The 23197-nt window shown below is 36.1% G+C and overlaps 1 pseudogene; it reads left to right on the forward strand.

The window, feature by feature from the left end:
- The first annotated feature begins 1188 nt into the window (after positions 1 to 1188).
- LOC112485114 lies at positions 1189 to 1307 on the forward strand (annotated as a pseudogene).
- Positions 1308 to 23197: the final 21890 nt, after the last annotated feature.

Here is a 23197-nt window from a genome sequence, read left to right on the forward strand (position 1 = left end):
CTTCAGTTTTACTAAAAAAAACCTAGAAAATAAACCCTGAGTCTCTGGATAGCTCTGGAAAATCATCCATTGAGAATAAACACATGGAAACACAGGATTCTGTTTGCTTCTCATTGACAACTTAGTAAAACAATTCCTTATAGAAGCAGAATTAAAACGAATTGTGATATGAAACAATTTAAAAGCAATTGTTACTTTTGACCCCCAATTAATGACATACTTTTTTACCTGTTCTACTACTCTATGTATTCATATATGTTGTCCTTCTAACTGCAAGATATAACTGCTGATGATCTCACTATCCACGAGGAAGAATGTAAACAAAGTTTAAAGCGTAACTTATAGTTTTATTTCTGGACTGGATACACTGGCAAAAATAAAAATAAAAATACACCAACAAAAAAAAAGAAAAAATTCATCCAAATCAAGAATTTTGGCAACAATATAATGAACATGTTTTAGAAGATACTGCTGATTTTTGCTTATAAAATTAAATGAGTTAAAGCATGTGAATGTGTTTTATAAAACGTAAAGCACTACTAAAAACACTTTTATTCATTATTTAGTGGCACACTGCTATGTTCCAGAAGAATTTAAGGCAGCTTATTAATATATATGTTTAAATAATACATCGAGATTTCTAATTAAAGGTATGTGAGAATATTAACATCCTCTAGGAGTAAGGGTCAAGGAAGGATTATTGGGAATAGTTCAGCTTCTACTTTGCTTTTTGATATTGTTTGAACGTTGTTACTTAGAGCATGAATTGACTTCATAATTGAATTAAACAATGAAGAGATTTCCATTTGGAAAAAAAATTGGTTAAGAAAGGAAAACAAGGATATGGCCTTAAAATGGAGCCAGCAATGAAGTTAATACAAATGTACATTCCATAAAGAGTTAACAATCATAGATTTAGCTCTCAATTTTCAAGCAGTCATGAAACCTGATAAATTACAGTACCCATACCGAGGAAGAAAAGATCAGACTAGTTGCATTGACGAAGTACTGTAAGCCTTGACAAAATCACATACATTCTTAGGTTTATTAGCAGAAAATGATACAGTAATATCATTGATGAAGGAAACTATTGATTCTTAGCACCTACCTCTTGTAACAAAATTTCTTAAAATTTGCTACAGATTCAAGAATTTTGCTACATGTGTTTTACTCTTTAAATTGCATGTTTACTACAGCCATGCCCCCCTGAACGCGCCCGATCTCGTCTCATCTCGGAAGCTAAGCAGGGTCGGGATTGGTTAGTACTTGGATGGGAGACCACCTGGGACTACTGGGTGCTGTAGGCGTTTAAAAAAAATTTTTTATATAAATAAATAAATTGCACGTTTAAACTTTTCCAAGGTAGGACAAGACATAAAAAGGGATACAGCAAGAAATTCAGAATTGAAGTTTGGAGAAGGTAAGTTAAATAAGAAATGCAAATTATTATCCTGATGGAGAGGAGGGAGAAGCATATCTTCTGGCTTCGTCCAGGATTTTCACCGTGTTCCTAATTAGAGGGGTATTATGGGAATCCCACAGCTGGCCTGAATCAAGATCAAGAGACGGGTAATAGTAACTGCTGTAACAGATCAAGCCCCAAACCTCATCAGTATGACACAACAGCTATTTAAGATAACCAGGTAAACTTTGGCCAAAACATGGTGGCTGGAATATGTGAAAAATCCTTTCAGAAAGCGAAGGGAACTTTCAGAAAACTAGACATTGTTATAAAGAGCATGGAGTGCCATTCGAAATTAAAAGATTAAAATAGTCCAAAATTAACAACAGCCTAAGGGAGATTCTCCAGGAAAATTTATTTGACTTTTCCTGACCCTGAGACTAGTTTAGACGTCTTCACAGTTGCTCCCACTCAACTTATACTTCCCTTCCTATGCCGTCTGGGTTATAGTGCCCATCACACACTGTATTGTAATCGTTTGTTTTCTTCTTTTACCCCAACTTGGCTGTAAGCTCCCAAGAGAGCAAGAATCACATCTTCTCACATTAGCATCCCCAGAGCTCAGAACAGTGTCTGGCACATAGTAGGTGCCTATTCATATTCACTGAAACAGAGATGGAGAGAAAGAGGAAAGGAGAAATAGAAAAAGCACAAGAACTCAGAAATTTGTTAAACCTTAGATAAAGATAAAGACTAGCAATACTCTTTTAGTTGTATAAGAAGGTAAATTTATTAGAAATAAATTACAGAAATGTGATGTCTGAGTTTTTCATTTAATTTAAGTGCCTTTATTCTAGGAGGGAGAAAAAAAGACAGAATAGATTTCATTTTTGCTTTTAAGCTTTTATGTTATATGCCATTATGTGAAAGTAACTTGAAAATATTAGGGAAGGAACATATTAGAATTAAACTGCCGATCTTTATTTAACTCTAATGTAAAAACTTTACTTTGGGAGTAAATGCTATTTGTGCCTGATTCTGTCCTCTTTCAAAGGATAGAAAAAGAAATTTGCGAGCAAATATACAGAGCAAACAGCACCTCCTGAAACCTTTGTGCCTCAGATACTGCTATTAGGAGTGCATGAATGTATTCATCAAGCTACATGTGCAAATTATGGTGTTGGCTGTGCAAACAAGGGCACATTACTTTAGTCATTGATGGAGCCATTTTTGGAACCTTTTCCAAGTCTAAACAGTCTTATCAGAGATTATAAAGCTCCTTACTAACAGTCATCTTAAGTGAATTCTAGACTTACTTGAAAAAAATAAGGTATGAGGCTTATAGGGATACTTATAAAAGGGTAAAAGTTGTAAATTATTTCAGGAATTTGTTCATTTATGCAACATATGCACTTTCCTAAATATTTCCACATACATTTAAACAAGAGTCAATTTTCCTCTGGAACTCAGTCCTAAAGACCTCAAACAAAATTAATATACAAACGGCAAAATCTCCAAAGAAATTACTATTAATTATAACCTACACCATATGAATAACATATATTCAAAATTTCTACCTGTATTGACCCTGATAAGGGCAATGTTTATATTATTTTAATATACATACATTTAGGATGCAGCTTTATTTAGCATGGGCTGATACAAGTTTCACAGAAGTGTAAATACATTTGGCAACTGCATATTTACATTTCTGTAAGTGATTTTACTTAATTCACTGTATCCCTCGAATTTCATTAGAGGGAATCTATTTATTGCTGTTGTCCTCCTAATTTTATAACGAATAAGCTCACATTCCCAATTACTCTCTTGTGTTCTTCCATTGGTGAAATCCTCAATTAAGTCACATTTCAATGAACGATTTTTCTCTCTGTGAATTTTCATGTTCTTGAAACTACTAACACTCAGGAAGAACACTATCTCAGTAGTAAACTTGGATTGATTATGCAATTGGTGGATGAAGATCAATGACACTCACTTCTTGTCTTTGTTCAAGTGAAGAACTCTTTCTGTCTGAATGGAGATTTGAGAAAATGATGGAATCAATGTCTAAAATGAGAGTTCAATGATCAGGGATCATTGAAAGTTCACAATGGAAAGTCTGCAGATACCTTTCAGGTGTAAATAAAGTCTTCATGCTTCTCAAGGTGTGGTCTGTGGACCATCTGCATCAGGATCACCTGAGGTGCCTATTAAAAATGCATATTTCCAAGTCCTACCTAATACTACAAATCCAATCTGTGTGTTTTTAACAATGTCTCAGAATATCTCTTCTATTTTAATATTTTTGAAACAAAAGAGATTAATAATTTAGATTAAAATGGATTATTTGGTCAATATAGAATGTAGATTCTTCTATACCTCCCAAATATTTCAATCTAATACGAATTCTACCAAAAGAGACCAGATGGTTCCCTGTTTGGGATTCGTCTGCATGATGGTTCAGGTCTTCCCTGATGTCATCTGTATTCTCCTAGGCTATTAGAAAAGAATCTGAAATGGACTTTCCAGGAAGAGGGTGTGGAATCTGAAATCTTGTTTCTTTCCAAAGTCAGGGTAGCTGCCCAGAGGAAATCCTTCACTTTCAGGGATTACATTCCAGTTTCTGAAAGTTTGGAAAACATCAGAGTTGACTAGCAAGATGGAGAGTTAGAGAGAAAATGAAGAGGATCTGAACCATGAAGGATTCAGCTAGTTGATTTGGGCCCAGTGCCTAGCTTGAAATGTTTTATGACTTGGCAAAATTCCCATTACAAGTCACTCTTTAAAGCTTGCATTTCCTAGTTCTTTCATACATTGATTCTGTAAGCCTCACATTCCTTTCTCTCATTCAAGTACTAAAGACAGACTTTACAGGTACTAAATGAGTTCTCTCCCTGTATCTAGGAATGAATGAAAAATGCTATGATCCATGAAAAGCTCTTTGTCTGAATTTATTGTTGGTTCCCACCAATCTCTAAGTTGGAAATATTAGAAATCTCTGATAGCAGTGTAATACCTGTCCAGGTTTTTGTTTTGTTTTTTGGTGTGTTTTTTTTGTTTTTGTTTTTGTTTTTCATGAATTTCTATTAGGCCTATAAAACACAGATGGAATGGCAAAAACTGATAACTTCAATGGCCAGGAAGGTAATTTAAATAAATGAATAAGCCATTTTAAGGTAGTAAGAAATTATGACAAAGTAGAGAATGGATGTCCATCCTAAAGGAATTTTTAAAAATTGTACAAACCAAATAAAACAGTGAGTTTTAAATATTGCTGGCATGGGTTCCTGAAAGAGCTTTTCTAAACTTCCCTTTAAATACCTACAATGATTCAGAGAGGGAAAAAAGATGAAATCCAACAACTGTGGTAAAAAAAACAGTACTGTCAGTCAAGCTATTGCCAGAATTTGAAAAGAATTTCCACTTACTAGAAGACTGATGGAGCTAGATGGAAGAATAATCATGTTATACCTACCTAGGAGTCCATAAGAGACCCTTTTCTATTTTCCACTGTCAGTCCACTCTAAGGCACATTCTAAACACAAAATTAAGGAAGTACCCCTGTTTCAAGTTATTGTCGTATTTGTGAGAGAGAGAATAATGCATGTCTGATTCCCTGGAAGTACCTCTCTACCAGCCAAAGACTACAACTTCTGAAAAGCTCATGGGCAAGATGGTGGAAGTAGGGGCATTATGAAAGGCTCTGTCATACCAGTAACAGTGCCCACAGAAATCCATCCTCAGACACGCCACACATTGAACCGTAGTCATAGAAGATTTCATCTCACTCCTAGAGAGGCTGTAAAGAGATTAGAAAACATACATTTCAAATTGCCTAATATTCCAATCTAGAAATGTATCATACTTATTTAAACTATTTCCCATCCTAAGATAATTGTTTACAACTCTTTTTTGATTGCTTTCTTTGATAAACCACTTGCAATATATAACCCTATACTTAAATCTTTTTCTAAATCCTTTTTCCCTTAAGTATTATAAATTCCATTATATCCCCAATGCATTATTTCATTTGTTTACATTGTGAAATAATTTTTAATCTCCTTTTACTAATGTATGAGTTCCTCAAGGGGTAAAAGATGATGGTTTACATGACATTGGAGGAGGCTAACACAGTGCCTCTTATACATAGATGGCCAGTGAATATTCATTCAATGAATGGATGAATGAATGGAAGTGAAGGGTGGTGAAGCGGAGAGTCCTGACAGTCAAATTTATCAGTTAAGACATGGTATTTTGCAGTAAAGCATCTAGGAAAGGTCTTGAGCTCAGAAATGATTTAAGAGGTATTATTGGAGGAGCTGTGAGTGCTCTGTGCGCTGAGGTCAGTGAAACTGGTTACCAGGTGCGAGGTTGAAAGCCTAGATATTGGTGGCACTTTAACAATTGAAATGGCCTGCTAAGTTGCTCAACTGTGCAAATTTTAATTCTAAAAATGAATATTTTACATAATTAAAAAAGCAAATTTGATAAAGAAGGCTTCTAGGTACCCTGTAAAAAACATGAAAAAAAAGAAGTTTCTTCTCATAAAAGAGACCAACATAAGCCCAGGGTGCCTGTTCTGCTTCTACTCTGATAATTTACTTTTAAGCATGAAAGTTCAAAGAATGGTGCCATTATGGACTTAACTATATTCGGGGAGTCTTTAAATCTGAATTCTCCTGCCATTTTCCTATCTGGACTTGTGTGTGTGCGTGACACTTAGAAAATTTTCAGCTTTCTCCTTCCATCAGTGTCTTTTTTTTGTCAAATAGGGATCACAGCTTCCACTCTCTCACAGGAGTAGTAAAAAGATTAATGAGAAAATAATAGGGGAACACTAGGCTATGAAGGCATTTTGATTCAACAATTCCATTTAACACTGTGGATTACTATTGTTGTATCGCATCATATCTGAACATATTTTAATATGGTTATTAATCTGCAGAATAACCTATAACCTAAATAGGGCATATTTTATTACAAACAGCAAGATACAATGAAAAATAGCTCTTTGTTCATCAAGAAAATGTGTGGATATGGGAATGTGATGAGGAAGAAATACTGGTAATCTTCATTGGTCTATGTGTGAACATTTCCCAGCCAGTTAGTTCTTGGAAGTCTGTATCATTTTCACCTCTCCTAAAGCAACTGCTATTGTGTGCTGTGAGTGCCATTTAGAAAGTTCTTAGACATCCCTAGCCCTTTAACCACTTTGTTGACCGAAACTAGATTATTTGAACTGAGTTTATTTCTGGTCACCATGATTTTTTTATTATTATTTAAAAATATTGCCCCGTCTCTGTGTTTAAATAAAATTTCGATTTTTTTTTTTTTTAGGACATGGGCACAATACTGACATTCCCTTAAAAGAAATAATTATTTTATAATGTTCATCCCATTAGTACTAAACCCACCTTCATATGAAATAGACCATGATTTTTATCCAAGTGCACAGTGGAAGAAGCCAGAATTCAGTCAGAGTGAAGACATGCATATAATAGTCATACAGCTATTACATTATAAAAGGGATAAAAATCATACTTATTAAGTAATTCCATCAGGATTAGCATTAACAGTAATCTGGGCAGAAGTTTTTAATACCCAAATAGTTGGCTCTCTGAAGTTGTCAAGCAAGAGAGGGCTCTGTATTACAGGCAGATTTACAGCCATCTTCTGGGCATTAGGACCAAAATTCCTGTCGAAATATTTATGTGTCATTTTATCAGATCAGATTTTTAATTCACAGCATACTTCTATACTTGACTAGAGTTCAAAAAAAGGCTCTTTTTAGTAAACAGTATTTTTATATCTCTCTTAAATCATAAAGAAATCATTACATTGTTTTTTTTAAAGATAATTTAAAAGGAAGTTGAATTTCATTTGCTTGGTTAAATCATTCTAAATTACAATAAACATTTATTTTATAAGTTAAGAAATACGTTGTTTAAAAAGTTTCAAACTGGCAAGGAGATGACCTGTTAAAGAAAAAGAAATATGTGCATTATTTGAGCAGATATATAGTTTTGAAACTAGAAACCTAAAATATCAGATGGAAAAGAGTACACCATATTGCATTGGCTTTCTTCTTAATCCATATGCCATATTTTACATTGCAGAGAACTTATTATTAGCCTAGTGAACACTATTTACCAACATTTTAAAAATAAACTCCATTGTGAAAAGGAAAAAGGAGGAAGAATATATTTCTGCATGTGAGCTGATAATTGTAAACCTGGAAAATTGGCCTTAAAAACTGATACATCTTGGATCACTTAAGTCCTTCTTATACCACGAAAAACTTTCCAACATCTCAAACTTCATTGTAATGGCATCTATTTGTTGTGCTGAAACTTTGAACTTGTGATCCATCCAGATATCTAAAATATGAGATGAGTTCTAAACAACTCCATGTTCCATGTCACATATATTCTGAATAGTTTCTAGCTCTGTTTGCCATTGATTAGTAAGGCGGTTTGTATTTGACCTAGGACATGGTCTCATTACAGCCCCATTATCATGTCTGTCTTGATCAGGGCTAGATTTTAGATTTTAGCATTTGGATTACTGAAATCACCTACTCCTTGCCAAAGAGGGTGGAAACTGGGGGAGAAAGGACGTCATGAGAACAACCTTGCCTTGGAGTTCAATCCCCATAACCTATATCAGTGAAAATGGCATCATCAATATCATTAGTAATGTTTTAATAGCATTAAATTTCTCTAAAACACCATGTAATTTGATAGCACAAATATTTCTCAATTCAATCAAGTATGTTTTCTCAATTCCTTTTTTTAACAGGTGTCACGATCAAGACTTTCTTGGAAAAGATACAAGTTTCAATTCTGCTTTTAATACAAACTTATCAAATACTTCTCTTTGCTCTTAACTCAATAAAAATTATAAAAGTGCCTACTTATGTATGCCAGATAGTATTATAAGGCATGAGGACTGAGTGATGACCAAGTAAAAGTCCTTGTTCTGATGTAATGTATTCTAACAATTGAGACAGGAGCTACACAAAAAAGAAGAAAAAAACAAAACAAAACAAATATAGAGAGAACAGAGCACATATAACAATGCCAGGAGTGCTACATTCAATGAAGACACATAGGTAGTAATGAGAGAAAGAAGGGGCTGGGTATTTTAGATAGGGCAATTAGGGAACTCTGACAGAAGAGGTAACATTGGGCAGAAACCTTAATGAAATAAGCAAAGCAGTCATGGAAGATATGAAGCAGAATGTTCCAGGCAAAGAGAAAAACAAGTATAAAGGTCCTGGATTGCAACCTTGCTTGGCATCCTAATGGAAAAGCCAGTGTAGCTGGAGCACAATGAGGAAAGAGGATGCTGGTGGGAAATGAGATCAGAGAGATAACCAGGGACCAAATCATGTGGGGCCCTGAGGTCATTCTGAGGAGTCTGGATTTTATTTCGAGTATCATGAGAAGTCTTTGGTAGATCCCACAGAGTGGCATGGCCTGATTTACATTAAAACACTCACTCCGACTACAGTGAGAGAGTTAACTGTATGGAATGGGGAGAGCAGCTAGAGGCCATTGCTGGGGTCCAGGCAAAAGGTGAAGGTGCCTTGGACCAAGGTAGCTGCATGGGAGATAGCTGCATGGGAGGTAGTTGAATGCAGGATATATTTTGATGACAGGACCTATAGGATTTGCTGATGAATTGTATGTAGGGTCTGAGAGAAAGAAAGCCTCATTCTAGGGTCATTCTAGTTTTTAGGCCTAAGCAACTTACTAAGAGGAGGAAAGGAAAATGCAGGATGGTGGAAAGAAATCAAGAGTTCTTTTTGGATGTATAAAGTGTGAGATTCTTCTTCCACATTGACGTAGAGACGTGAACTTGGCAGTTGGTGTATGCGTTTTCTACTGCTGTGTAACAACCTACCACAACTTAACAGCTTAAAATAACACCCATTTATTATCTCTCAGTTCCTATAAGCCAGAATTCCAGGTACAGGTTAGCTGGGTCATTTGCTCAGGGTCTCACCAGGAAAAAAATCAATGTGTTGGCCAAGGCTGTGATTCTCATCTGAGGGTTGAGATCCTCTTCCAAACTCACTGGTTGTTGGCAGAATTCACTTCCTTGCAGCTGTATAACTGAGGTCCTCGTTTTCTTGCTGGCTGTCAGACAGGGATTGCTCTCAGCTCCTAGCGGCTGCTCTCAGTTCCTTGCCATGTAGCTCCCATGGGCAGTTCACACCATGACTGTTTTCTTTCTTCCAGGCCAGCAGGAGCAAATCTCTGATGCTTTGCCTTCTTTTAAAGCTTCATCTGATTAGGTTAGGCCCACTCAAGATAAGCTTGATTATCTCAAAGTCAACTGATTAGTATCCTAAGAAGAGGAGTGATATCACATCATATTCATGGGATCCACTCATACTCAGGAGGAGGAGATTATACAGGATGTGTAAACCAGGGGTCAGGAATCTTGGGGACCATTCTTAGAATCCTGCCTACCACAGTTGGATATATGATGGTTATATGAGGTTGGAGCTGAGTGGCATTTCAGGGCTATTAAAGCCATGGAATTGGATAAAATCACCCAGAGAGAGATAGATTGTAGATGACAAAAAAAAATGATATTAATTTTTAAATAATTATATATGATACCTGCTAAGTTCATTCTATGTGCCAGGTGCCAGTCTAAGTAATTTACATATGTTACTCTTTTAACTCTCACAACAATGCTTTTGAGGTACCCACAATCCCCATTTCAGTATCCCCTCAGGATACTGAGGCACAGAGAGGTTAATTTACTTGCCCAAACTCATGCTACTATTTAAGTAGTGAAGCCAGAATTTGGACCCAGGCAATCTAGTTCAAGAATCTGTACTTTTAATCACTATTCAATATTATAAACTTCTTATGGAGTTTACATTATAGAAGGGGAAAGGGGACTGCCAATAAACATGTAAATAAATGCTTACATAAGCTCATTTAATACAGCGCTAAAACAAAAATAAAACTGAGTTCACCATGAGAGATAATTAGGATTGACCCTAATACATTTACTTCATTCTTCATACTATTCTGTTGGGACTTTCACAGTGAAATACCACAGATTGAGTGCCTTCAACAACAGAAATTTATTTTCTCGCAGTTCTGGAAGATGGAAGTCCATGATCAAAGTTCCATCAGGGTTAGTTTCTGGCGAGATCTTTCCTCTCTTCCTGATTTGCAGACAACTATCTTCTTGCTGTGTCCTCACACGGTCTCTCCTCCATGGGTGCACAGGAAAAGAAGGAGTTTTGGTGTCTCTTCCTTTTCTAATACGGACATCAGTCTATCAGATTGGGACCCTGGTCACATGACCTCATTTAACCTTAATTACCTCTCTAAAGGCCCTATCTCTAAATACAGTCATATGGAAATTTGAGCTTCAACAAAAGAATGTGGGGGGCACAATTCAGCCCCTAATATTCTTTGGATCCTAAAAGAACTAATATATGAGGAAAAGAAGAAAAATATTATATAAAAATATTGGGAAAAAAAGCAAAACATAGAGTCCCAGTTCTCCCATAATATTACAAAAAGTTCTTAAAGACAAAAAAATATTATAAGTAGTACTTACTGAAGATTTTGTGAAATATTTAAATGAGTGGACCTGAATGAGCAAATTACTGATTTTTTTTTAATTTTAAAAGAACTGAATGTATCTACATTTATTTATGTATACCTACCCAGAAGTGAAACATATTTTTCTCCATGTATAGTAGACAATTTGTAGATTTGAAAATCATAGGGCTTTCCATGTTTGCAGGTTCTTCTATGTGGCTAACCCTCCCCTTTGGCCTTCAGATGGCCAATTGTAAGTCACATGAGTCTAAGACCCAGCCATATTAGTGTAAGATAAAGAGCTGAAACAAACAAACAAAAAATCTCAAAGATGGTCAGATACACAAAGGAAGTCTAAAAGGCTGAATATAAAAGGCTGAGCTGCTCTTGAAGGAACTGGAAATGAGCCACTGGAATTGAAGTTGAAAGAAAGCACAGGCACTATGAAGTAGAGTGAAAGCTGATGGGTGTTATGTCAAGCTGTTGAGAAATTAATAACCATAAGTATGAAGAATGTATGAGTTAGAGAAATCACGTTGAGAAGCAGGTGAGGAGACAAAGTCAGAAGCAAGAAGAAAATGAAGCTAAACTTCATTAAATGAATCAGACGTGGAAGTTATCAAGTTATCCCCAGATGTCTTGGTGTGATCCAGGCAGAGTGCCCCTTAACTCAGAGACAAGGGATATGGAGGGCAGGAAGAACAGTTAGAGGGGAAAAGCCTGACTAATTGGTTGGATGATGACCTTTTTGGCGTACCCCACTGATGTAGGTTAAGCATCCAAACTGATCAGACAGGGAAGGTGCAGCACCACCCACCGTAATGGCCCCCTACCATGTCTCTGTATACGTTTAAAAATCAAGTCAGGCAGACACACACAAAATCCCCAAATGTGTACCAGTGATTTCTTACTATAGCATCACATAATAAAGCTGAAACCATATAAAGTTGGGAAAGTGAGGAGAAGTCAGGTCTGGTGCTCTATCCTTTCTATAATTTGGGTCCTTAGTTCCAGCCATTCAGTGTCCCAGAGGTACAGAGCTTCTTCCTTGGCACTTCTCCAGAGTCCATGGTCTTTTTCATTACTTACCTGTCCTATGAAAGACACACTTTGTAAGCTGTAAGCCCTGTTTACCTTCTGTGTCCCATTTTCACTTCTAGAATAGGAATGCTTTTATTCCTGAGGATGGAGAAAAAAGTAAAGGCATTAAAAGTGAAAGTATTATCCTGGTCTCAGGATAAGCTATCTAAGGAAAAATAGGACATTCTACCATGGGGAGCTAATCTCCTTTTTACACAGCTTTTATATCCTATTGTACCAAAAGACTTCCCTTCTTTCTCAAACTCAAAGTAAGTAACAAAGAGCCCTCTCAAGGATATAGGCATCTGACTTGGATTCTGATAGCTTTGCAGATTCATTCCAATAAACTTTTTTTATTAAGGCCAATGATGAACATTTCTCTTCTTTGCAATTCAAAGAGCCCAACTAAATAAAAGTGGTCAACTTTTTTGAAAATAAATTAATATAAATATTATAAATAACACTTTAAAGTAAATGGATGCAGTTAATGAATTTTCAGAATGTCCTACCTATACTAAATTCCTGCGTAAAATTCTTATTTAAATAAACATAATAATATTTTTCTTGGTAAAACCTTTCTTTATTACTAACACAAAAAGTCAACATCCAAATTATCATTAGTTTTGAGTATAGTGTAGTGTGAATTATTGAGATTTTTATTATAGTTCTCAAATACTGCTCAACTTCTGCTGATATATATTCATTATATGTTAAAAGCATACTTAGACAATTGGATAACCACATGCATAAGAATGAATTTAGACCCCTACCTCACACCAAGTACAAAAATTAATTCAAAATGAATTAAAGACCTAAGTCTAAGAGATAAAACTTAACAACTCTTAGAAGAAAACATAGATTTAAACCTTTGCAACCTTGAATTAGGCAACAGTTTCTACCATGGGGAGCTAATCTCCTTTTTACAGCTTTTCCTTAGCTATGACAACTAAAGCATAAGCAACCAAAGGAAAATCTATACACACTGGATTTCTTCAACATTAAAAACTTCTGTGCTTCAAAGTACACCATCAAGAAAGTGAAAAAGAAACCCACAAATTGGGAGAAAATTTTTTAAGTAATATCTGGTAAGGAACATATCCAGAATATATAAAGAACTCTAAACAATAAAAGGACGAGTAACCCAATTTAAAAATGGGCAAATAATTTAAATAGACATTTATCCAAAGACATACAAATGGACAGTAAGTACATGAAAAGAGGCTCAACGTCATGTCAACAGGGAAATACAAACTAAAACCACAATGAGATATCACATTACATACACTAGTATGGCTAAAATCAAAAAGATACATAATAAGTGTTAGTAAGGATGTGGAAAAATTTGAACCTTCATACATTGTGGGAATGTAAAATAGCGCAGCTCCTTTAGAAAGCAGTTTGGAAGTTCCTCAAAACATTGAAAATAGAATTACCATTTGACCCAGTAATTCCACTCCTAGGTATATACCCACAGGAACTGAAAACATATGTCTACACAAAAACTTATACACAAATGTTTATAGCAGCATTACAAATAATGACCACAAAGTTAAAACAACTGAAGTGTCCATAAACTGATGAATGGGTACACACTGTGGTACAGCCATAGAATGGTATATTATTCAGCCATAAAAAGGCATGAAGCATTGATCCACAGTACAACACAGATGAACTTTGAAAATTATGCTAATTGAAAGAAGCTGGACACAAAGGACCACATATCGCATGATTCCAATTATATAAAATGTCCAGAATAGACAAATCCATGGGGACAGAAAATAAATTAGTTGCTAGGGCCTGGGCGGAGAAAGATATGAAAAATGAATGCTAATGCCTATTTTAAGATGATGAAAATATTCTCAAATTAAAGAGTGATATTGGTTGCGCAACGTTGTGAATATAGTAAAAACCACTGATTTGCACATTTTGAAAAAATAAATTTTATGATATGTGAATTATATCTCAATGAAGCTGTATGTATTTTTTAAGCATACTTAAACATAGTAATGGGTTAACATAATTATTTGGCCATATTTTAACCAGTATACTGATTTTTTTATTATTCAGTTATTCAAAAATTATTAATGAATCTTCTATTTACAGGCAATCTTCTAGGTACTGGGAATAGAGTTAAATATGATACAGTGCCATTAAGGAACTAATAGACTAGTGAGGCTAACAGAAACATTAACATATAGTTTTAATAGTATATGATATGTGCCGTAAGTCATAATAATGATATACACAGAGGACTGGCTACGAATCTAACCTATAACTAAAAGTTATCTTGAAATTAATTTCCTTGCCTTTCCTGCCTTACTCTTTGGAGATCAACATGTCAGAAAATTGCAGAAACAGAAGAAAAACAAGAAAACAAGAAGGCTGGTTTTCCCAGATCTACATTATCAATAGTTGGTGATCATGATGATACACGTACAAACCGCTGTTTTTATGACAAATAAACATGTGGGCTACTTCTGCCTTAGAGAATAGTACAGATTTTCAAGCATTTTCAGCCAATGAGCTTCATTTTCTGCCTTGATTTAAATTCATATTTTGTCATCAAAACCAATATCCCATGATTTCTTTGCAGTCTTTATCTTAACAGTTGACGAACATGGTGTAACATTTCCATCAAAGCAGCTTAGACATGTGTCTATTTGCTTATTGAAGGTAGCAATAGATATTAACCAAAAACCCCCCAAATCTCACCTGCTTATCATCATCCATCAATAAATCCCGTCACACTATCAGATCAGTCAGATGTACCTCATTTACTGAAGCTTCCCAGAAGGCTGCCTAAATCTGAGTTGAGTCTCAGAGAAATCAATGAACTGACCACGGCCTCTTTAAAAAGCATACCAGTGTACCTTGGTTGTCTATGTTTTTCAGAGGAACACTGACAATTAGCAAATATCTGTCAGTAACAATTACTCTGAAGTGGCTGGCAACTTTAACTGTAGTCATTTCCGCATTTATTTAACCTTAAAACCATTTCCAAAGATTTAAACTATTTCCTTTGCTTCATGGTATGGCTTCCCACACCCGAACGACTTTACATCATCGAACGAGAATGCACAATGGGGAATGGTCAGAATCTAACGAAGAACAGTTTTATTTCAGCACAGTTGTATGGGTGGCTATTTTTTTTCTCCCTCCTCTCTTTACTTCATGTGTCAAAAGAGCAGCCCGTAAATGGCCACGTTCCAAGCAGATATGTTCCCGGCAGAGCAGTGAGGCATCTAGTTAAGGCAAATGCCTTCTCCGACATTCCCAGTAGTTCAAATTGGGTTGTATTATTATAAGACCATTCTCTTCCTTTCAGGCTGACTGCATTCCAGCAGCAAAAGCTGTGTACATCCGATTCAAAAACAAACATTGGGACACATCTAGACTAAAGGCTATTAAGATTGTGTATAATTGCCTCTTTGTTTATAAAAGTTTTGCTAATCTTTTATGACCTACTTGCTTTGGCCTGAATGATTTTACTAGAGCTGCATTGCTGAAGTTGTCTTTTCTAAAGTAATTTTTTTGTCCATTTTTATCTTTAAGTTTCCTTTGCTCAGTTTTGATGGAAAGGAAAAGAGCTGCCCCAGCTAACAATCCTTAGTATGACTCATAACAAAGGATCCTTTTAAGAAGGAAAATAGGACTGTCACCCATTTCCTGAAACCTCATTCAAAGACAAGCTCCTCAGCCCAAAGGGAATGCCTGCAATATCTACCCCAGCACCAAAAAGCACATTAAAATCATTTCATGCACATGATATTAGAAATACAAAAGGAAAAGAAGCCTTCCCGGTACAACTTGCCAGAGCACCTGTAAGCCAGCTGCCGTGTGCCAAGTCACTGCAGCACATGTGGTCTTATAATAACGTAACATACATTCCATATTCATTCCATCCTCTTGAGAAAACAAACAAGAATAATTCCACCAAGACCTTATCCTACAACATTACCCTTCATTACAGAGTTATATGGTACCATCTGTGTTGTGGGGACACTCTGGGATTTTTATTGTTTTTTTTGGTTGTTATACCATATTATTTTGTGTATATAAACAGTTCATGATCAGAATGGAAAATGACCTAAGTAAATGTTTAAAAATTATATTCAAGTGCTATCTTCATCTTTTTGGTTAATTTGCAGATTCCATAGACTACAGGATTATAAATGTTTTTAACTCCAAGGTTTTATCTTATAATCTGTTTCCTTATTAAACATGACGTCATATTCAAGCATCTATAGGTAATTAATAAAACAATTCCATTCAGCTGTATGTTACAACCAGCTTGAGTCATTCTCCCAGATTTTCATTTATAGTTAAAAAGAAAGTCCTCTAAACTTGTATGTTTTGTCTTTATTAAATGTTCACCCTATTCTCACTGTTGATTTATTAGCCCCATAGACATGAAGCTCAAGTTCTTAGTCTATCCACATGTCAGTGGAGGTAGAGCCTCCCATGTCAGGTCAGCTCTCCCTTCTTTCTGGGTGGATGCCTCAGAATAAACCACAGATGCCCTAGAGCAGTCACTGTGATTTTGTTGATTTGGTCCTAAAACAGTAAAAATATTAGTATTCTTCAAACTATTAACCCAAAGAAAAGAATGGCTTTAGAATCCAAATTACGGTACTTCCCAAGAAAGGTTAAGCTAAAGCAAGTTCATTTCAAGGAAGACATGAAAGTACTTTGAAAGAAAATAGTCAACTCCTATGAATAAGCCCCCGACCTCGTAATATTTTCATTCCCCAAAAGTTTCTAAGGGATGTCTTCCAGAATGTTTAGTGTATAATTTCCTTTAAACTCAAATTACCAGCCAGAACTTATGACCAGTTACAGAAATAGGATCTATAACCTCCATCAGCACTTCTGTCTGCTGCTCACATATACAAAGATTGACTATATACTTAACGTATTTACTTTAATCTTTTCTTTCTATGTGTGGTGGTTAAATTGATCATTCAGCTAATCATTTATTGAATAGTTAATTTGAACTCGGAAACAAATATTATAAGGAAATTGTGAATTCCAAGAGCTTTGGCCCTGTGACATAACCTCTGCATGCATTAGCTGGAAGGAATTGTGGGTTGCTACCCCCAGGAATGGAGAGATTATATTTGTCATTTTATTTGAGGAGGTTGGCTCACATTAGGCAGAGTCATCAATGAATGGAAGGGATATAAACAAATTTGTGTCCTTGGATAAGGAGAAGCAGTTTAGCATTATAAAAGGAGATCAAAGGAGGACTTTTACTTTTTTTGAATGTATTAATTGCTGTACAGAGGAATTTATTTTATGTGTTACTTATATAAAAAAGATTAACCAATTAATTAGAGGCTAAATCTGCCATCTGTCCTAGGGAAGTCTAATGATAGGCTCAGGTCTATCTTTAGAAATTGCAATGTTTACAGCTGAACAGCTAAGCACAGAGTCCCTTGAGCCAGACTGACGGGGCTCATGTCCCAGCTCTGTCACTGATATATTCCTCAGCCCCTCAATACCTTAATTTCCTCAACTATAGAATGGAGGATACAACTACAACCTGCCTCATGAGGTTATTATAAGGATTAAATAAGTTAATATGCAAATACTAATATGCAAGACTCTTGGAATAGTGCCTGGTGCATGTTATACTAATTCATATTATTATGAGTCTTAACAATTACTTAATTCATATTATTATGAGTGTTATCATCAATTATTTTTAACAAGTTCTCATAAGTGTTCCCTTCAGCAAGTAGTATAGAAGTTGAAAAGCTCCTACTGTCTGTCAACAGACTCAGAGGGATTCCATTCAAGCCAGTGGGTGAGGGCAAGAGGAAGGTATTTCCAGAAATGTCAGTCGTTATCAAAGGTTGAGTTGCTGACGTAGGTAGAGAAGTCAACATGAGATGCCAGCTCTCTTGGATTACGGGAACAGCCACGTGTTCACCTGGCAGTCCGTTTCAGAAAACAGAGGCAGGGTCTACACTGCCCAAACCAAAAAATACTAAGGCCTAATCATGTGCCAGGCTCTGTGCTAGATGCTAAGGGTTCTGAGAAAGAATAAAATATAGCTCTATTTCCTAGAGGACCACATCCTCCTGAACAGAAGCCCGCCACAACCTTATGACCCTAAACAAAGCACCAACGTAGTTTTTGCCAGAATGAACGTCTATTTCGTTCAGCTTTACTCTTGAGGTCTGAAGAGGAAATAATTCCTGCCCTCATGGAGCTTCTATTTTACTGACAACAGACATTAAACTGGCCATCAAATTCACATGCAGATTAATTACAGTTTCTGGTCAGTGATATGAAGGAAGTATAAAAGCTACTGTGATAAGGAGCTGTGAAGTGAGATCCCTTTATATAAAGCAGTTGGGAAAAGGGCTTTGACAGGGTGAGATTTATGCTCAGTCCTGTGCAGAAGCAAGCAGCCATCTATTCAGGAAGAAGAGAGTTCCAGTCAAAGCAAGCATAAACTGTAAAGGCTATGAAATGGAAATGAACCTAGTATGTTCAGAGAAATATCAGAAGCCAGTGTGACTAAAAAGATATAAGCCAGAGGCAAATAAAGTTATATAGGTAAGCTGTGGCCAGATGACAATGATTCAAAGTGAAAATATGAAACTACTTAAAACTACTGACTGGTTTAACGTGGGAACAACAGGATCTGGTGACATTTCTCCACTCTTCTCTACATTTGTGAGAGTAAAGGAATGACTCATTAGGATATTTGTCTAAAGCGCTGCTAGGGGACAATGTGTTTCAAGGCAAAAATGGAGCAAAGAGAAGCACTTTACAGTTTACAAATAGCTTCCACATAAATTTGTCCTTCGTTCATAGTATAATTTTATTTGAATGACTAACATATTAAGATATCGTCACTACCATTTTATAGATAAGCAAAAAGAGACAAAGGTCTGGGATCTTGCTTAAATTGACAGAGTGGGTATGTGGCCAAGCTAGGGATGTAATCTGGATTATATAGCTCTTGTCTTCTTTCTGCTAACCCATATCAAGAAGGACAGGAAGGAGACACATGGTGCCTTCCTTGCTATGGTCTAAGGGAGAAGAGAGGCCTGAGGGAGAAGAGAAGCTTGTGTTTCTGAGGTGAAAAAATAAGTGTGGCATATGCGATTAAGAGACTGTCCAAGAATATTTTACTCCGAGGGGAGAGGAAAAAAATAATAAAACCACAGCCCTCAAAACCATGCCAAATTCAGTTAGTCCTGGTCTGATCAGCTGTGTAATTGCTGAAGCTGCACTCTGCAGCCTCCTGCATGCGGTTCCGACTCACTCCTATAACTGCAGGAAACTTGGAGAGCATTTACGCCATGTGTTCAACGGGGCTATGTTTTTCCCAGTCTCTAGCTTGTTTTATTTAGGACATGCAAGAATTGGGCAGGTTTACCTAAATCAACACCAAATTCCAGGAATCTGAATGCTGACATAAGATCTCTTAAAAAAAAAAAATTTTTTTTTTTTATGTTCTTCATTCAAGAAAAGAATTAGCAAGGGGTGACTAAGCAGGGCTACCCATGTGAGGGAGTGTTCAAAACAGTTCATGGCACTATGCTCCTTTTCCAAATTACACACATCTACAAACTCTCAGGAGAGTTTATTAAAGACCGATGCCTAATAACATCATAGATCAGCAAGGAACCAAGTTCCCGGCATCTTTCCACCACTGCAGCTATGCTGGTTAGTAGTCATGCTGGTGAACCCATGCCTTATGGAAGCAAAAGCCACAGTCCCCAACATAAAATCTCCAAGGTATGAAAATCCTGCTAAATGCTGGATGGAGTATGGCTAGGTGTCCCAAAATACTGATGGGCATCAGTGATCATTTGTAAAGTAATTTGCAGGGCAGGGGTTGGAGATGGAGGAGGTCGAAGAATAATTTTAGTAGATATGGGTGTATCTTAATGCATATTCAAAAATAATATAATTAGTATATCAAAGCTGTGATTTTTACAAACTGATTTGCTTAGGGAGAGATCGAAGCCAGTAGCAACCTGGTATTCACTTTGTGCTCACCCCCAAAATTATAGGTGTGTGTCAGGTGATATGAGGTTATAGTCAAAAGTCATGATGGTGAAATACCAATTGGGAAATATTAATGTAGCACAAAGAGCACTGAATTAAGATTGATTGAGCAGTAATAATAGTGGCCTTAAAGATAGGGACTGTGTCTTCTTTTAAGTTACATTAGTTTTCTATTGTTAGTGTACCAAATTATCACAAACTTAATGGCTTAAAGAAACATAAATATATTACCTTACAATTCTGGAGGTCAGAAATGGGTCTTACAGGGCTAAAATCATGGTGTCAGCAAAGCTGTGTTCCTCCCGGAGGCTCTCGGAGAGAATCTTTCTTGCCTTTTCCAGCTCCTATAAGCTGTCCACATTCCTTTGCTCATGACCACATCACGCCAATCTCTGCTTCTATAATCACATTTCCTCCTCTTACTCTGGCTCTCCTACCTGTTAGGATACCTGTGTTTACATTGGGCCCACCTGGATAATCCAGGAGACTCGCCTCATCTGAAAGTCCTGAACCTAATCACAACTGCGAAATCTCTTTTGCCTTGTAAGGTTAACACGTTCGCAGGTTTTGTGGACATCTTTGGGAGGCTATTATTCTGCCTCCCCCCAAAATTGTATCTCTAGTATGTAGTATAGTGACTGGCACAGCACAAACACTCAATAAATGTCTGTTAAATATATTTTAAATATAGTTGACCCTTGAACAACACAGATTTAAACTGCACGGGTCTACTTATATGTGAATTTTTTTTAAGAAATACTGTAAATATATTTTTTCTTCCTTATGATTTTCTTAATAACATTTTCTTTTCTTTAGCTTACTTTATTGTAAGACTATAATATATAATACATAGAACATACAGAATATGCATTAATCAACTGTATAAATTATTGATAAGGCTTCCAGTCAATAGCAGGCTATTAGCTGAATTCAGGGAGAGTCAAAATTATATGTGGATTTTGACTGGGGTGGGGGTCAGCACCCCAACCCCTGCATTAAGGATCAACTGTAATAACTTTGTTGTCTAAGATGGTATTTTGAGACTGTATTAGATGTTTTTCACGCCTTATTCTATTTAGTCTTCATTTAACCTAAATGAGGAAGCTAAAGACTTAAGAATTTAAATAACTTAACTAAGGTCACACAGGTAGTTAATTCTGAAGTCAAGAAACAAACGTAATGATCTAAGAGCCTTTGCTTTTGCCATTATTTTATTCTATTTCATTTAACATCGCTGAGTTTCACTTTCCCACCAGTAAAAATGAGAGGAATAAACAGGTGATCTATGAGGTCCCTTCCAGTTGAAGGAACCATTATTTTATCAACATTTAAATGGTTTTTAAAACATGAAACCTCCAGAGTCGTCCTTAGAATTACTAGAATTATCACTGGTGACAGCAAGAAGAAATGAAAAAAAAAAAAAGATTTCTTTTGAATATGCCTGCTCCGGTCCTTTCTGATTACTAAAATGTCATTAAAACTCAAATAATGGTTTGGTTTACGTAACACTATGTATGTCATTTTCTATAAACCTCACTCTCAAATTCCAACTTGATGCTCTTTAAAATGGCGGAATAACAGTTTAGAAATTTTGTTGAGAAGCATCTAGTATAGAGTTCTAGCTAATTAAAACATTATAATTTACAATCCTAATGAAATAATGTCAAATATAATGAATAAATACCAAACTATTAGTTAAAAGGGAGATTCTGGATTGGTGAAATTCATAATGGGGATTGGAGTGGTCATACCTGAACTCAATGATGAATCTTAGCATTACTAAAAGTTGAGAAGACAGATATTATTTGTCTCATGATGTAATGCATTAGGAGTATACATAGATCCTATGAAATATCATTGCTATTTATGAAATATTATTGCTATTTATCTTTTAGTAAATATTATTACTAAAGGAGTTCACCTGTATCACTGAATTTCTAATATCCAACTATAGTTCTCCAGAAACAAAGGGACAAGATAAATGACAACACAAGGAAGAAATCAGGCAAATCCAGAATTTTAAGTACACTATCAAATTTATCAAAGAAATCAATGGCATGGGATTAAAAAAAAAAAGAAGAGGGGATAAATTATAGAACAAAAGAAATTTGTAGAGAAAAACCTCCAAATGTTATACGTACAGGTTCTTTAGATCCTGATTCAAAAATACTAACCGTAAAAAGACTTATTTGAGAAGGACTACTTCTAGCCTTGAAGAAGTAGCAAAGATTTACCTATTCCAAACAGAGAACTAGTGTTGGGGAATGAAACAACTGTTTTCAGTCACTGACAAAGCATAGAAGGATTCTGATCCCTGAGAGAAAGGAAACAAAAGAGGTGATTCCTAAATCATGCTTGCTTTCTGACTGAAGGCATATTGCAGACCAAAGAGGAGGGCAGGGTCCCAAGCAGAGCATGGAAGACTTGCTAAATTAAGGAGACAGGCATCATACTTCTGGGAGACAAAGGTAACTAGAAGTTGCAGGGCAAAGTTCTGGGAGCAGGAACCTAGGCCTAATAGCTTCAGAGTCCCCTTGAGTTTTAGCCGGATACTAAGATCCATATGAAAAGGATAAAAATGCAGGAGTCTAGGCAAGCAGTGCCACAGGAGCGGTGGGCTGAGTGGTTCACGCAGTTCACGCAGGGCTGGGAAGGGTTCTGTTTCTGATCAGACAAGGTGGAGTCTTAATGTAAAAGGATGGGGAAAAATACATCATGGAAACACTAATCACAGTCATGAAACAAACAGCTTATTCTTTCTTTTGCTTTTAATATAAGGTGATACTATGTAATAATTCCTAGAACAAAATAGGTCTAACAAATGAGCGTGTGACACCTTTAAAATTGAGGAACGAAGATGGTTTGTTAGTAGGTATCAGCCTTAGAGTACACAGGAGAGACAGGCAGAGGTTTACATTTCATTTGGTATAAAATTCAAGCTAAGTGAGACTTTTTGGTGATGTTCAGAGCAGAGCCCCATTGCCCATTCATTTGGGTCCCCTCTGAAGCAGTCTGAATTCCCACCTGTTTATGAAGCAGTGTGCAGTTTCAGGCCTCCTCAGCAGCAGAGAGCCTGTCCAAAAAGCGTGAACCAAGAATTAGAGTAGGCCAG

This window comes from Pteropus alecto, unplaced genomic scaffold, assembly GCF_000325575.1.
Source record: "Pteropus alecto unplaced genomic scaffold, ASM32557v1 scaffold95, whole genome shotgun sequence".
NCBI lineage: Eukaryota > Metazoa > Chordata > Mammalia > Chiroptera > Pteropodidae > Pteropus > Pteropus alecto.